This window comes from Polyodon spathula, chromosome 6 (genome assembly GCF_017654505.1).
Source record: "Polyodon spathula isolate WHYD16114869_AA chromosome 6, ASM1765450v1, whole genome shotgun sequence".
NCBI classification, from domain to species: domain Eukaryota; kingdom Metazoa; phylum Chordata; class Actinopteri; order Acipenseriformes; family Polyodontidae; genus Polyodon; species Polyodon spathula.
Genome location: NC_054539.1, coordinates 51,615,378 through 51,623,134, shown reverse-complemented (window position 1 = coordinate 51,623,134; position 7,757 = coordinate 51,615,378).

Sequence of the window (7,757 nt, the reverse complement as noted above, 5' to 3'; positions counted from 1 at the left end):
TATATATATATATATATATATATATATATATATATATATATATATATATATATATATATGGAGATTGATTTTATTCTTAATACACAGCAGCCAGTAAAACGTGACTGACATGTGTCTGGGTAACTTGCTGACTGTATTACTATAAAAAAAATACTATAGTATTAAAGTAAAATGAGAATACTATAGTAATAAAGTACTATTGTACTGTATTGCAATTACTAGTGCTGGGCTACAATTAAATTACTATTGTACTGTGCAGTACACAGTAAAGTATTGCTTGCCCTACTGGTTTATTACAAATAAAAGAAAACTCTGAAAAATAGATTTTTCGTGAAAAATTGTGTTCAGAACTTTGTTTATTAATTTATTAATAATGTGACACTCCTTGCAAGCAGTTAATCTTCATTTAATCGGTTTTGTCCTGATGGTTGCATGTACTTCCTTATCCTTGCATCCAAAAAACAAAAAAACAAAGCTTGTGCGCAGCTGCCTTAAAGAAAAAAAAATTGCCAATACATTTGTTTTCTAAACAAGGATTTACTTTCTAATAAGGTGACTACATGTGCGTAACACATGTTAATCTGCCTTCCTGAGTTACCAAATACTTTCATGCATCATTTTGAAGATTGACTTTTTTATTTTGTTGGAATTACGGGGGCCTAGTGGTTTGATGTTTGCAAGAGGTTTGATTTCTTCTTAAAAATAATTAATCTTCTTCAGGTAAAGTAAACTGTTTTTTTTTTAATTAATTCAGGAATCAAAATGCAAGCAGGAACAAAGCAAATCAAAGTTGATACATCAGTGATCTCACAAACAGGGCTTAGTTCATGGTGTTCTGAGCTGGCATCAGTGTAGATGTTAATTACTTCTGAGCCAAGCTGAGCTTTCGTGGCATCAGATGTTTTTTTTTTTTTTCCTGAGCTGGCATGGCACAGAGATGTTAGTTTCTGAGCCGGCATCAGTGTAGACGTTAGTTGCTGAGCTGAGCTGACCCGACCTGACCAAAAAAGTTACTTCGTACAGCACAGATGTACAGCTAGCGTACGCAATTTCCTTTACTAAATTTGGTCTTATTTCCCTAGCATGAAACAAAGAACAATAAAAGTTACATTTGCATTTCTTCTTCACTTTACCAACATCGGCAGAAACTCTGATAACAAAAAGTTGCATTTAAGAACAATGATATGAGCTTTGCTCAATTCTCGAAGGCAGCAAAATGCTATACCCACGCATCACAAGGTCGATCAACAAGACTGCTGATGTGTACCAGCCATGTACAGCTTAATTTTAAGACTTCATTAACCCTGCGCTGATTCAGAGCTTACATTAAACACAGGAGAATCACACAGTATTTACAGACAGTTTCAATGACTTTTTACCATTTAAATGGGAAGCATAAGTAACCGTAGTATAATAGAAAAGGAACAAAGGCTGATGAAACAATCAGGGCTTATACAATTTAACTAGAACAATCTGTACACTGCCCCACACAAGGTGCGTGTTTATCAGAAAAAGCCTACGTGTTCCAATAGTATATTATTATAGTTCTGTGACACTTACCTAAAGCTATAGTATGTCACTTTTAACAAAAGTAAATGGTTTGTATATAGGCTCCAAACAGCTTATTAAGCATAAACAATTTAAAAGAAAACAAAAGTGTTATCTGTCCCGAGGTTACAGCTGCACTCTGAATTATGAAAAGCCAGGCACTCCCTACATGGCCAGGGCAATACATATGCAAAAATCCTTACATGTTCATTCCAAACTTTTAAATAATTCTTGATTACATGCACTGTGTTTTGCTCTAGGTTGTACAGCAGTTAGTTAATCTTTGGTTTGATCCTTCTAGCTCATCAGAACCTTATTTTTTAAGTAGATATATGCGGAAATTAGACAATGTGTTCGTAAACGTTAAACTTCCATCTGAAATAACTCATACACCTCGTTCCTTACAGCAAAGAACATTTTGGAAAGCATCTGAAAATCCATGCCCATCAGATAGTTGCAGAGATTGGGGTCCAGCATGGTGTAAGCCTGCATTTCGTTGTGAAGGTAACAACAGAGTACTTCATTTATTTAGTACTGTATGTCCCTGTTGCTGTGCATATCTTATTATTACCTTGGAAAGCAGAAAAGTGTATGTATAAGGCCTCTGTGAATATCCTTAGAGCATTCAATAGGATACTTCCAGATTTTAAACTGGATCCAACTATCACCGGTCATAAAGTTATGCCCCTGGGAAGTGGTTTAACAGTGGCATGTCTGTCATTCATCAACTAGCTGTAGAACATGCTTCCAATGCAATCTTAGTAAATACAATGAGTGAATATTTTGCCCTCTTTGTTGTTAGTCACACTTTGTGTAATTCTGTGAACTACACTAGAGCCACCAGGAGAATCAGTCATACAGGTCAGTTAGAAAAAGGGAGACTTGTTGACATACTGCCCTTGGTCAAGGTAAAACTTGAATCTAAATGCAATACCAGCAGCAATTATGCATATGTTTCTTCATACATGTAAACATTCTGACCAGTAAGTGTGCTGCAGTTGGTGATTGTGAACTTGCTACAGCGTGTGAAGGATTTTTATATATGCAGAGGTGTTTGCAGGTAACCCAAAAACACTTAAGAAGTGCATTAAAGTACAGGTGGTACTTAAAATACTACTACAAAATGCTATGACTTACAGTATTAATACAAAGTACTAAAATATACTATAGTACTACTGTGATGTCCTATTATAATACAGTATTACTATAAAGTTCCGTAGCGTGCACGGGGGAAGGCAGCAGCAGGGCTGGTAGGTGACGTAATCACATACAAAGACATAAGCCTGATATACTCTCCTTGCAAAGGAGCCGGGTCTTTTGTATAGCGGTAACAGTGCTATGCTGGAGTGCGAGAGGTCCCAGGTTCGTGCCCGTCATCTGCCTGTGTGTGGATTGCCACGCTGTGTGTGATGTGCCTGCCTGTGGGAACTGAGATTACTACAGTACTAAAGTACAAATATGATGTCCTATAGGCTTACTATAAAGTACTATAGTATACTATAATACTTTCTGGTAAGAGAGCAAAGGAGCATCCACCAGAGAAAGTAAACAAAAACAAGCAATACATGGTACAAAATGTATTTAGATAAAAACAAGCATACATTAAAAGCAATTACATGAAATACCAGTGCAGGCATTTGAAACATGACATATCACACATCATTACCCCTTTAAATACCCCTGTTTTGTTTGTTTTTTTAATTTAGTCCTTGCCAATTATTTTTGTTATTTTCTCCCAGTTTGAAATGCCCAATTATTATTTGGACTCAGCTCACTGCTACCGCCTCTGTGATGACTCGGGAGGGCTAAGATGAACACATGTTGTCCTCTGAAGCATGTGCCGTCAGCCAACTGCTTCTTTACACACTGTGAATTCACCATCCAGCCACCCAGGGGCTGCAGCGTCGAAGGACAATGCAGCTCACAGGCAAGCCCGTAGGCGCCCGGCTAGGCTGCAGGGGTCGCTGGTGCACGAGGACATCCTTGCCCCTGCCCCCGGCAACGCTCAGCCGATTGGGCGCCGCCTCCTGGGAGCTCCTGTCCATGGTCGACTGTGGGGTAGCCCAGACTTAAACCGGTGACATTCAGTCGATGCCGCAGAGCACCTTTGCTGGATGCGCCACTCGGGAGCCCCCTTTAAAACACAATTTTAATCTTTACTTCCTTGTTTATTCAACTGCCATACTGCCCACTACATACCATGTGACAACTTCAACTTCAAGTCAAAAGCAGCCGCAAGTCAATAATACTAAGGTTAGGATACAGGTCCAGCAAATTTCCCATGTAGATGTAGTGGAGCATCGCAAGAGGCGATACATTGCACATTTGTTTTAATTTGTTTCCAGGTTCATTCAAACAAGCAGCCCTACGTGTGTGACTGAGACACTATACATATATTTCCCTCAAGTTTGCTGAGTGTCAAAATTAGTTCATTTTTAAATCTCTTACCGTTTTTAGCTTAAATCGTGCATGGCATGATTACGCGGCACATACAGACATAAATTTGCACATGGCTTTAAACCCCAACACGATGATTGTTTTTCTGTTTATTTCAAAGGTTCGAACCTTCGATGGTACTCTTTCTCATAATTTACTGGTGACGTCACCACAGCTTCTTGTTTACATTTGATTTAAAATCCTATTATTTTACAGGTAATCCAAATAAATAGAATAAAACATTCACATGTTGTTTAAAAATATAATATATAGAAAAGTAATCATGTTTTTATAATTTCAGTAAAAATTAAAATACACATGGTCATACATGTAAACATTATGTTATCAAAATAAAGGAGATATTGCACAGTGTCCAAAAACTTGAATGAATAGGTTTATGCTGCCATTAAAAGAGCAGTTTTATTTTATTTTCAAATAATGTTTACTTTATGGAAAAAAAAAAAGTTTAAAATGATAACTGTGAAAACAGAAAAAAAAAATTAAAACTTTTATTACCGAGTATAATCCATAGCCATCGAATTCAAACATTTTCTCTGCCCTTGAGGCTCTGGTTATAAGCATAGGTTTCAGACTTGGAAGCTGAAGGACAATATGTGTGAGCTGGTTCAAGGTAGTTAGTTTTGCATGACAGTAGAGTTATGCAGGTTCATCCTGTTCTCAGTCACAATCTTCCTAACCATGGTGAAATTTCTCTCACTGCTGTGAAGGATGCAAAGAAGTGCCTTCATTAATGATGACAAGTGCTTAAATCTTGCTTGCTTTCACACAACTCCCCACAATCTGTCTATCTTCCCTTCTTTGGGGGTATCTTTGCTGTCTTATCTGGAACTCAATCATTTCATCTCTCAATCTGTCTACATCAAATTTCAGCTGTCTTGCCAGCCTCACCACTGCAAATTAAAATACAAAAATCTTGAAATTAAAAACACAGAAGCTGAAATAATTTTCAGTGTCAGAATGAAAAACAACTTGAAATCCTAAATTGAAGATGGATTAAAAAAACAAACAAATAAAAAAAAAAAAAAACACTTGTGTTACTGTAGGGGAGTCCGGGGTTCGTTGTCACACGGGCTGGTTGTTACAGTGCTCATAGCTATGAAACTAGATGGTGCAGGCAGGTGATACTAACACTGAAATGTGTATTCTATTGTCTGGAAGTCAACCGTCTTGTAATTTGAGGTCAATTCCATCTAACATAAAGGTTAGCACATATTTAATTTTTTTCATACCCAAAATGCATATCATGTTATTTATGTTATAACTCTTAGTAGTACTGGAGTTTGTTTGAACTGGTGGCCATGTTAAATAGAACCAGATACTGGCTATCTTTTGGTGTAAAAACAAAACCAGTAGGTTCTCCCAGTAGTCATGAGAGAATTAAATTATCATGTAAAGTCTGGTTGGGGCAGGTTGTCACATAGTTTTGGGGGCTGGTTGTCACATGTAAATCCTATAGGAAGAAGTCTTATATTTTTTCTTTCTACTTTTTTACACCAAAATGTGTGATATGTCATCATATAATGCTTATTTAAATTATTTACTGTCTGTCCTCTGGTTCTGCGGAGGCTGTGATATTATTTTGTAGCATGGGTCAACATTTCATATATATATATATATATATGTATATTTTTTTTTATGTTCACATAAAAAGTAAAAATACAACTTTTTCTGTCATTGTACACAGTAGAAACTTTGTGTTATTAAAAAAAAAAAAAAAAAAAAAAAAAAAAAAAATGTTACATTATTGTCTACTGTAAAAGCAAGAACATAGGTTGTGACAACCAACTCCAGTATGGGGCAGGGTGTCACAGGTGACCGGCGCATTTATCCGTCTAAATATCCTATTTGGAATAAAGTTATACCGAAATAAAAAACATCGACTTGTAGGTGAAGAGATATTCTTCAATATAGCGAGGCACAGAACCTCGCAGCATGTCACCAGATTGAGGAAAATGATCAAGAGTAAAAAGTGTGACAACCAGTCCCGATCTCCCCTACTTTGAGAAAGACAACTTCTAATTAGTTTACAGTTTACAGCTCGGGAAGCCATTGTGTTAAACTTTTTTTTTTTTCGGGGGGGGGGGGGGGGGTTTGTCGTCTGGGCATGTAACAAAATAAAAAAAAATAAAAAATCCAAATAGCAGAGTTTAGTGACATTTCTTTCAATATAGCTTACGCTTTGCTGTCGAGATGGCGAATTATGAAATTGAAGGTTTGCCTCTGGATAATGAGCTGGAGGGGGGAGGAGCAGACGGTGCTCAGTTTTCGCAATTATAATTATTAGTGTTATATATTTTGTATGTTCAAACGTATTCGACCATAGCACTTCTCTTACACTGTCTTCTAAGTATTCAGTACATATTTTACTGAAGCACTACAACTGCTATGTACCCCCCTCCCCCTCCAGTGGTTTATATACCATGCTCCATCTCCATGCACGCCAGCAGCGCCATATGGAGTTGACACGTAAACGACTTGTGGATTTCAATACAACTTTTACTAACATAATATGCATTATACAAATTAAAAGATCTAATTGTCCATGTGAGTGAAATGTAATGTGTGATTTATAGTATTCACACATTGTCAAACGGTTTCTGTTAACATGGGAAAAAACAAAACAAACAAAATAAATAAATAAAAACCAGTGCGTAAATGCCACTTGAGCAACCTTCGAAAGTTTAAAACTACTTTCGAATTCGTGGCTAGTTAACAAGCCTTCGAACACTGCCCTAAAAATGACTAATAAATAATTGATTCTGGTGCAGACTTGAGGCGATTATATGTTTTTTAATAGTAACTGAGCCACGACAACAGGGGCTCCCATACAACTGCATGGGCTGCGTGTGCCTAGAGACTTGTCTGTAGCATAATGAGATGAACTATCTCCAGGTTTTCCTCTCTAATCCACAGGAAGGCTACAGCAGAGCTCTCTGTGGACTCTGGGATGATATTCAAACCACGTTCATGTGACTTACTTTACACTCCAAGCAGCAGTATTTTTGCATGGTGAACACCCAATTAACCAGTGCGTAATAAATGCATTGTGAAAACAATAAATCTTTTTTAATACAGTTAAAAAAAAAAATTATCATAGTTGTTGATCAAAGGTCACATGTTTTAATCTATGCTGGAACATAAAGATCTGTCTTAGTTTTAGTGAGTTGTTTTTAAACATTGTAATGCATGCTTAGTTATGTAACTTTAGTTAAAAGCAGTTTATGTTCTTCTGAAAGAAATAAAGAAGTCACCATGGGCAGATTGTGTGACTGAGGTATGGGCAACAAACAGATATAAATCAAGCATTCTCCATTACTCTCTTGAAACAAGCATCTGTAACATCAATCAAAGCCCCAGAGATAGGAAGGCTGGCTTGTCCTTGCCCTGTCAAGACTGGGGGTTTGTGATTGCACATTACAGAAATAATTACTAGCCCTTTATCTTCTCCCCAAACCTGGGTAAACAGAGTTTAATGCAGAAACTGTAAGCATGTTCATCCACCAGAAATCTGGTTTCCTCTCTCCTGTGCCTGGATTACTGCAGGAAGAAACCTGCACTGAAACTCACGCTAGATCTCTAGTGTCGGTGAAAGCTGGGATTCAGTCAATTTACTGCCTGTGTAGTCGATTGTGACCTTATATATATATATATATATATATATATATATATATATATATATATATATATATATATATATATATATATTATATATTAAAGAAAGGGCATTATCGGCAAATTAGTTGGATTTTTAA